Source organism: Suricata suricatta, chromosome 1, assembly GCF_006229205.1.
Source record: "Suricata suricatta isolate VVHF042 chromosome 1, meerkat_22Aug2017_6uvM2_HiC, whole genome shotgun sequence".
NCBI lineage: Eukaryota > Metazoa > Chordata > Mammalia > Carnivora > Herpestidae > Suricata > Suricata suricatta.
The window spans coordinates 168389327-168399526 of NC_043700.1; the positions used below are offsets into that span (position 1 = coordinate 168389327).

General features: G+C 36.0%; 1 pseudogene; it reads left to right on the top strand.

Annotated features, from left to right (window-relative positions):
* Positions 1-754: 754 nt before the first annotated feature.
* Positions 755-977, top strand: LOC115285788 (annotated as a pseudogene).
* The last annotated feature ends 9223 nt before the right edge of the window (positions 978-10200 follow it).

Genomic DNA, 10200 nt, shown 5'->3' on the forward strand with positions numbered 1-10200 from the left:
ATTAGAGGGCGCCTGGGTGGCTCAGTCGGTTAAGCCTCCGACTTCGGCTCAGGTCAGACCTCAGGGTCGTGGGTTCGAGCCCCGCGTCGGGCTCTGTGCTGACAGCTAGCTCAGAGCCTGGAGCCTGCTTCCGGTTCTGTGTCTCCTTCTCTCTCTGCCCCTCCCCCTCTCATGCTCTGTCTCTCTCTGTATCAAAAATAAAATAAAACATTAAAAAAAATTAACATTGTAAAGAAAATCTTACATTAGTTATTAATTAGTTGATTTGGCTTAAATCTGTAGAAATAAAAGATGTGTAAAAACACATCTACAAGATACTGAGAAGCCTACCTAATTTATTTAAGTAGACCTGAATTTTTCATAAATGTCTAAAAGAAATTTAAAAAAAACTTCTTTTCCCTTTAATTTCTTGTATCTCACAGCACTTCATCAAATGTGTTCTCTTTTTCTTTCCTCTGTCACCCTCTCTCTGATGTCCCACATGCTATCTGTGCAACTTCAGGCAAATGAGTTATTTTGTGTCTTTCACTAACCTCATTTATGAAACAGGGATAGTAATTTTACTTCATAGAGTTTTTACAGCAATATGTTAGTATAGAAAAACCAGTTAGGACAGCATCTGGTGAGAATGAGTTCTTAGTAATTTTGGGTAAGTATCTGGAAACTTTTCTAATGCAGTTTTAGCACCGTCATGCTAGTTATATGAAAGAAATCATTCTGTTTGGAGGCATCTTTGAGCTCGCCAAGGAGACACCATGAGCAAAGCTCACCCTCCTGAGTTGAAAAAATTTATGGACAAGAAATTATCATTTAAATTAAATGGTGGCAGACATGTCCAAGGAATATTGCAGGGGATTGATCCCTTTATGAATCCTGTAATAGATGAATGTGTGGAGATGGCAACCAGTGGGCAACAGAACAATATTGGAATGGTAATTCGAGGAAATAGTATCCTCATGTTCGAAGCCTTGGAATGAGTGTAAACAATGGGTATTTCCACTGGAAGAAACCAACTGCTTCCACATGTCCCCTCCATTGCACCTGTTTTACTACAATATAAAAATCAGGTCGTGCATTTTCATATTGAACTTTTTTGTTAAATAAACTTTTTTAATAGTCAAAAAAAAAAGAAATCACTTTATTTATTAAAGATATAAGAGGTGCTTTTTTTGGTTTTGTTTTTTTAATTTTTTAAATTTATTTTTGAGACAGACAGAGACAGAGTATGAGCGGGGAGGGGAAGAGACAGAGGGACACACAGGATCAGAAACAGGGTCCAGGCTCTGAGCTGTCAGGACAGAGCCTGATGCGGGGCTCAAACCCACAAACTCCAGAGGCTTAACAGACTGAGCCATCCAGGTGCCCCAAGAGGTGTTTTTTTTTTTTTTTAATGCACATATGTGTCTTACTATGACAACATGTTTTATTCTATTTCCTTAGACAATCATCACATTTTTATGTATGTTACTATATATGCTGCTCAATTGCCAATAATATATTATTCTGTGTCTGGAGCAGTACAGATAGCAAAATATTAATGTAGGAGATAATTTATCCAAATTTTAATCCCCATTTCCCCCAGTTCTCAATGCAATTAGCTTCAACATAATAGATCCTAAAATTTTGCCCTTAATTAATATTTTGAATGAGATGATACGCATAAATAAATTAATGCATTTATTTTAATAACACAAAATAATATCAGGATCATATTCTTTTCTCATTTTTTTAAAAGAGGAAATTTTCAGCAAGGAACTACTTCTTACTTCAAATAAACTGATTAATGGTATTACCCATTTCCTTTTTATGAGGATCCATTAAAGAAAAACAAATTTAACTCTCATTTCCAAACCAATAATGTTTATTATTTAATTTTTTTAAATGTCAGTCATGATTGTATCCTGATTTATTTTAATGAATCATAACTCTTTGTCTTGATATCTTAAATCTTTTAACATGATATAAATCATGTTATAACATTTTCTTTTAGCAATAAGCAATTTATAGTTTATTGATATTTCTTCCTCTCTCTCTCTCTCTCTCTCTCTCTGTCTGTCTCTTTTAATTCCTAATAATATCAATTCTGGCTCTTCTCTGTTAGTATGACCTAATTTGTGATCAAAGGCTTAAGAAATCAAAGATTTTGGCTTTCTCCCTTTATCTGACTATCATGAGATTATGTAGGGGGCTGGAGGTCCCCTGGGCCATTTGTGAGGTATTTCGCCAAGAGGCAGGTCTGTGTAACATATTTTGTGCTGGGATTTTCTAGCGCCCTAAGGTGCTTCCTCATTCTGTGGCTGTTTTTACATCCTCAGGAGGGGAGTTTCGTCATACGACCTCCAGTACTTTTCCATCTCCCCACCTCCAGGTTACCTTTTCATTGTTAGTAGCCCACTCCCCTATCATTGCCCTAGCCAATCATAGTTAGTTGTGTACTTTCAATTTGTATATACCACCCCTCTTTCTGCATACTATATATATCTCTGTAAAACACTCAATAAACGGACTTGATCAGCAACTGCACACTTGTCCCCTTGTCTCCTTTCTTCCACTCACCCCTCCCCCACAGGAACCGTTCGAAAAAAGGGGTCGCAGGCCGACTCAAGATTATACAGTCTCCATAGGCTGGGTACATACTAACTCATTTATGGTTTTGAGCAATTTATCATGCAAAGATTGAGACCACGAGCTCCCAACAAATTTTGTATCACGAGCTATAAGAGTCAACACTGCTGTAATCTCTATCCCTTTTTGGACTTCGTTAAATTTTTCTGTCAAAATTCAGCACTTCAGACAAAGGTCAGGTTTCTCTCTCAAAACAACTTCCTCTGAGAAGGACCAAAGGCCCTGAGATAGGACCAGGAGCAAGGATTACACCATGAAACTCTGATAACTGTGTCGGTCAGAATGGTGGAAGAGCAGGGTGAACTCCTGGAACAAAGTTAAATAAACCAAGGTATCTCATGGGGCTACATGCGAGGATGCATCCCCTGGTAAAATTAGCCTTATTTCAAATGAATCCAGTTGTACAAGGAAAGTGTAAGATTTCTACACACATCTACCTCTCCAGTCTTCCTGAAATAATAAGATATCATAGGTTTTTTTACCAACTTTTCAGGTTTAATATTGTCATATTTAGCTAATCATCTTCCTTTAGCTTTTTTTCTTCTGTCCGTTAACACATAGGACAATTAAGTCAACATAGATCCACAGATATTCCATTTATTTTTCATGAATATAAACTGAATCATTGGGAGAACGATTGATTTTGCAATTTCAGGGGAAATTTATTGTTCAAAACCTTTCTTAGGTAACCTCATATTTTGCTGTGCCCATATCTCTGAAACTCATCTCTGGATTTGCCTCCATGCTTCATAGCTAAACTGCGTGTTGCTTTTCTTGTAATTACAAATAATTATGTATACTTTTTCTCTTTCTATAATCATGATCAGGAAGTGAGGTGGCTTTCTTTAACCTACATAATCAGAAATGGTTCTTGGGCGCCTGGGTGGCTCAGTCGGTTAAGCATCCGCCTTCGGTTCAGGTCATGATCTCACAGTTCGAGCCCCGTGTCGGGCTCTGTGCTGACAACTAGCTCAGAGCCAGGAGCCTGCTTCAGATTCTGTATCTCCCTCTCTCTCTGACCCTCCCCTGCCTGCTGTCTCTCTCTGTCTCTCAAGAATTAAATTAAAAAAGAAAAAAGGAATGGTTTTAATGCAATGACTGTCCCTTCTATGTGCTCAAACTTGACTCGTGTTCTTGGTTCACTTCACTCTTGCACTTGCAAGAATATAAATGCCCTATAGCCCTTTCCACAGTGTTTTCTCCCCTCACTTCCCCTCATAGTCTGAATGACCTATAGATATTTCCTAAATTTACTGATATAGCCTATTTTTTGTTACTAACTAAAATGTTTCTCCAGTTAAATACATGTCCCTTTAAGATCTTTACTGCCTGTAGTGGGATGAATTGTGGCACCTCAAAAGATATGGCTCTGTGGAAATTGCAAATGTGATTTTATTTGTAAAAATGATTCTCCAGATGTAAGCAAATTGAAGTACTTGAGACGACAGCACCCTAGTCTTAGGGTGAAACTTAATTGCAATGACAGGTGTTCTTATAAGAGGAGGGCAGAGAGATGTGAGGTGCAGAGACATAGGGAAGAAGGCCATATGAAGACAGAAGAAGGGGCTAGACTTATCTTTCCACCAGCCAAGGAACATACGAAGCTACTAGAAGCTGGAAGAGGAACAGAAGGATTTCCTCCCAGATACTTTGGAGAGAGGGTGGCTCTCAGAACACCTTGGTTTTGGATTTTCAGTCACTTTCAGAACTGTATGACTTTTTGTTAATTTTACAGAAAACTTAGGACACTAATACACTGCCGCTTGGTGTAAAGAATCTTAAAGAATTGTAATTGAATGTATATTGTAAATACAATAATGAAAACAATGACCAAACTCAGACCATGATTCTTGATGAGTTGCTTATTGTATATTATATATTAGACTCAGTATTTGACAGTTATAACACTAAAAACTACATATATTTATTTATTGAAAAATTTAAAATTATATGAATTCTGGACTGAACCAGAAAACTAAAGGAAAAATAATAGGATATGTCTTATAGCTTATGGTATAAACCTGTTAAAAAAGGAGTTGCAAAAATCTTTACTCAGTGATATATTCAACAATTATATATTGAGTAATTATGGTCCTGATCCATAGACCTTTATGACCAATTCTTATGATAGTCAGATGAAATGAGAAAGCCAATTCCAATTTTTGGAAAGAAGAATGGTCCCACAGAGCCTGTATTGACTTATCAACATGTCATCAGTGAGTTATGGGTGTGGAACAGAGATATCCCTTAAAAAGATACATGCTTTTTACAATGCAGCAAAACATCCACTTTCTTGCAAATACAGACAAACATAAATTAGCACTACACACGTAGGTGAAAGAATAACCAACCATGCACTATTTCCTTTGAATACGTTCCAGTACATTTTCAAGCTTGCACTAGGTAGCCAAATGCCTTTTGAAGAAACATCATCCACTTCAGAACCTGATGATTCAAGATATGGATTTTTGCATGCATGTGTGTATATCACCATTTACAATTACAAATCATGTAGATTTATGAATTGTGTTCATGGTCTTGAATTCAATGAGACATCTATAGCCTCCTGCCAGGTTTGTGCACAAGCAAGGTCTTTTGGTTTATTGTCCAAATGAGGGAAGAGTTTCTTTAGCACACACAAGAGAGTACTTGGAGTTTTAGCTGCTGCACTGTTTTGACTGTGAAATGTTAATCCATTCACTGTTGATAGAGCTTACAGTAGGGAGAGCCAGGGGAGTCACAGTTAGGTCCTGACTCCCTGGCATGGAGCCTGAAATGGACACTGCAGGGCTCTAAATCTGCCTGTCAGGAGATGGGACCCAAGGTAACAACTGCCAGTTAAATCAAATTGCTTAGAGTAAATTGGAGAAATTTTGTTAGACCCTTGCCTCCCTTGCCCAGAACCACATCAGCAAGGGCAATGATGTTAACTGTAGGGTTGAACTTGGGGCTGAGCAAAACGAATTCTGCAGATGCTTCCAGCAAGTGTGTTAGGCTGATTAAAAGCAGCTCCATGGTCAACTCAAATTGTCTTATATATCGATGTTTTGTTGTCACCAAATGAGTTGTAGTTTCCTCGGGAAGGGGACAGAGACCCAAGTAGCAGTGTTTCGTTCAGGGTGTTGAATAGAGTGGTAGGCACATACAAATGCTCAATTTATATGGTTTGAGTGGAACAAATGTATTCTTTAATTCAAGCAAGCTTTGTTGACTCAGACTTTCTCTTTAATTACAAAAACAAACTAAATAATGTGTTAAAGATGTGCTTTCTTCATTTACAGCAATGTAGTAATCTGGCATACTTCCTCTCAGTTAAGCTGTTGAAATCATTAAAAATGTAATTTATAACAGGAGACTCTACTCAATTAATAATATTCTGACCTAGAAATCTTCTTATTGTCTTGATAAAATTTCTCCTGGTAAATAGAGAAAGGGGCTAAAACGTGCTTATTCTTTTCCATTGCTAGACCACCAAGAGCTTCTACTCATGATGTCAGTCAGCTTATACTCATGATGTATAGAAAAAAGATCAACTAATTGGTCAGTTATTAATGGAACTCGTAGATACAATGTCACATCCTCACATCCTCTCTCTCTCCCTTTCTCGCTCTCTCCTTATCTTTATCATTCTATCTCGTTCTCTCTCTCTCCCTTTCAAATGTTCTTACCTGTGTTTTGTTTACTTTTTCACATTTGCAAAATTACACTTGTTTGTAAATTTTGAAAATGATTATCATAATGATGTTCTTCTTTGAAAGCTTTTTCCTTTTTTCCCATACAATATTATGTTTCTTAGATGTATCCATGTTACTGTATCTATGTTGGTTCATTACTTTGGCCATTCTATAATCTATGATGTGAAAATAAAGTAATTTTTTTTGATACAACTGATGGGAACTTAGGGACTTTTTTGTTGTTATTAGAACAGTAGTTCTACAGGTCCTCTTAGACGTGTCTTTGAGCTCACATGCTAACAATTTTTCTTAAAAATATACTCAGTTGCAGAAATCCTGGATATATGTTTACAACTTATCTAAGATAATGGAATAATGTTTCTAACAGACCTGTATGCATTTAAACTTTTAGTATCAAAATTTAAGAAATTCAAGTGATATACATTCTCTCAACATTTGATACTTTGGTGCTTTTATTTTCTGTTACTTATTTTATTCTTGAAAATGCTATCCCAACTTGGGCATGATGAAATTCAATATCCAGGCAAAATAAAATATTAGTAATTTATATTAAATTGTTTTATACTTTAAAAGAAATTTATAATTAAAAATGTCAACAAACATAGGAAAATTTAACAAGAATACTAGACTTAGGATCAGACTATAGCAGTCAATTTCAATTTATAAGCCAGAAAGAAATAATTAGAAACACAATATTAACTGTATTATTTATAATGGCAACAAAATCTATAGTATAACTAGGAGCAAATCTAGTACAAAGATATGAAAATTTTGTACATGACATATATTAAAACTTTACTAAAAGACAAAGAAAATCTAAATATATGGAGAAATCTAAATAAAGGGAGAAATCTATAGGTTGACTTAGGTGAAAACTTTACTAAAGGGGAGTATAGAATGAATAGAGCTCCAATCAAAATACCATTAAGGTTATGCTGCTATTTTGTTATTCCTCTTGAAACGTATTAAAATATATATATATAAATTTAATAAACTAGGATAGTTAAAATATTTTGAAGAATAACAAATGTGGTGGAAACCTGTCCTAACAGGTAAAAACATTTATTACATAGATTTAGTTATTAAAGTAACATAGCAAGAGATACAGTAGAACAAATAGAAAACCCAGAACCGGTCCCAATATATATAGTACTTTGACATAGGTACTATTACAGATCATTAAAAAAACAAAAGTCCTTCAATAAATTAAATCAGAAAGATTGATCATCAATGTGCAATAAAGTAAAAACAAACTTGCAACTCACAACACACAAAGAAATCAAAGCCAGTGAAGTGAAAGGTCTTAAAACAAATATTTAAACCACTAAAATAAATGAGAATATATTTCCAATCTAAGGATGAGGAAAAAAATTAAAGACACAAAATAAAGCAACCAAGAAGAAAATTAACAAATATGACTACACTGAAAGAAAAGAAAGAATAAATTTAAGTATAATCTACCAAATTTGAGATATTTGTAATAACAATATAACCAATAAAAGTTTAGGATAGAGTGGAAAAACACTTATACAAATACAAAAATTAATAAAAGGATAAAAACTTGGAGACTATTATCATTCACAAGCATATATAGAGATGTCTAAAGATATTTTTAATCAGAGAAATTGAATTAAAGACCACCAGTGGTTTTTTTCTCCCATACTTAATGCATACCCTGTTGAATTTTATTTTCTTTTAATTAGTTGTGTGCACCTGTGTGTGTGTAAAGTAAAATTTCTAAATACATAACCCAAATTATAACATTTTATAGCCTAAAGACAGTAAGATTTTTACATAAAACAAATACTGAATTTGGAGCTGGCTTATAGTAACCAATTAGTTGGCATATAGACAGAACCTAGTTGGACCTCCAATGATCTCCTGCCTCCCAATGTCCGCACCTTTGATTAATCTCCTCCCTCTTCAGTGGTAAAGGTACCTGTGACTGGCTTCTAGCTGAGAGAATATAAAAAAATATGATGAGTGTTATTTTCATGATTAAGGTATGATAAATGGCTGAGGTCATGGGATGTCGCTCCCTTGATTAAGCCCTTTGTGACAATGCAAAAGGATAGTGCACATATAATTAAGGTCTCAAATCAGTTAATTTTGAATTAAGCAAAATGGGTGTTATTTGGGGTGGGCCTGACAATGTAAGGTGAAAGCACATTAGAAAGGGACGAGGTCTTTCTGAGGTGAGAGACAGTATCCTACCTGGCCTTGAAGAGGCATGCTACCAAGTTAAGAACGCACCATGGAAAGGGCCATCTGGTGAATAACTGTGGGTGGCCGCTAGGACAGGAAAGCTGATTTCAACCAAACAAGCAACATACTACTGCAAGGAAATTAATGTTGCCACCATTCTGCACAAACTTAGAAGCAGATCCCTTCTCGTAGTCAGTCCTCCAAACGAGAACTCAGTCTAGCTTTGAGTCACTAGACAGAGTAGAGAACTAAACTGTGCTCAGACTCCTAACCTATGGCCATCTTAATTGAATGTTGTCTTAACCCACAAAATTTGAGGTCATTTGTTATGAAACGTAGAAAATGGATATAGCTAGTTTTTCAATCAGAAGGAATTGTTTAGGTTTTGTTAGTAGAACATCTTGATACAGAACTCAGATATCTTTCATTCACTTAACTAATATTTCTTGAGCACCCTCTAATATGCCAAGGACTGTTCTATGCACTTGGAATATTATCAGTACTACGGAACTTATATTTTAGATGGGCAGACATCTCCATAACAATAATAACTAGATGATAAAGATGAGAAAATTAATAATAAATAATTTTCATTATATACTGGAAGATAATAAGTACCATGATCCCAAGGATAGGTTGAATAGAAAGATCATGAATATGGGAAGATATAAGCAGCATTATTAAGTCCTGTGTTTAGGATAACTTTCTCTGGGCATATACTTTCAGAACATAGGCTAATGCTTTCCAGCAGAAGCAATAGCTTAATGCAGTGACTTAAAGGAACAGTCTGTCTTACGTGTCCAGGGAACAGCAAGACAGCCAATACAGTTGGAGCAGATGAGCTGGGGGTATAAACTGCATATGAGTAGGACAGAAGGGGGCACCTAGGTGGCTCAGGTGGTTAAGTATCTGATTCTTGATTTTGCCTCATTTTATGAAACTCAGAGATCATGAGTTTGAGCCTCACATCCAGGTCTCCACTGACAATGTGGAGCCAGCTTGGGATTCTCTTTCTCTCCCTCTCTTTCTGCTCATCCTCCACACTCTCTCAAAAATAAATAACAAACTTTTAATTTTTTATTTTATATTTGAGAGAGAAAGAGAGAGAGAGGCATGAGTAGGGGTTAGGCAGAGAGAAAGGGAGACACAGAATCTAAAACAGACTCTAGGCTCCTAGTTGTCAGCACAGAGCCCGATGCTGGGCTTGAACTCACAAGCAGTGAGATCATGACCTAAGCCAAAGTTGGACACCCAAACAACTGAGCCATCCAAATGCCTCTAAATAAATAAACTTAAAAAAAACGAATGGGTCAGAAGACCTGCAAAATGTGAGAGAAAGTGAGAATAACAGTGGATCAAAGTTTTCAGCCTTAGAATATGGAAGGCTAAAGTTCTCAAAAATTGATGTATTCTAAAAGATGAGCACCTAGATTTTTGTGGGAAGACCAGAAGTTCATTTTTGGACATTGCTGTGTACTGAATTGGTTCTCCCCTTCCCACACCAAATTTGTATGTTGAAGCCCTAACTTCCAAGGCAACAGTATGTGGGGATAGAGATTATGAGCTCATAAAAGTAAGGTCTTAATCTGAAAGGTTTAATTGCTTTATGACAAGATAAAGCAAGAGAAAGATCTCACTCCATGCTCATACACCAAAGAGAGGCCATGTGAGGACA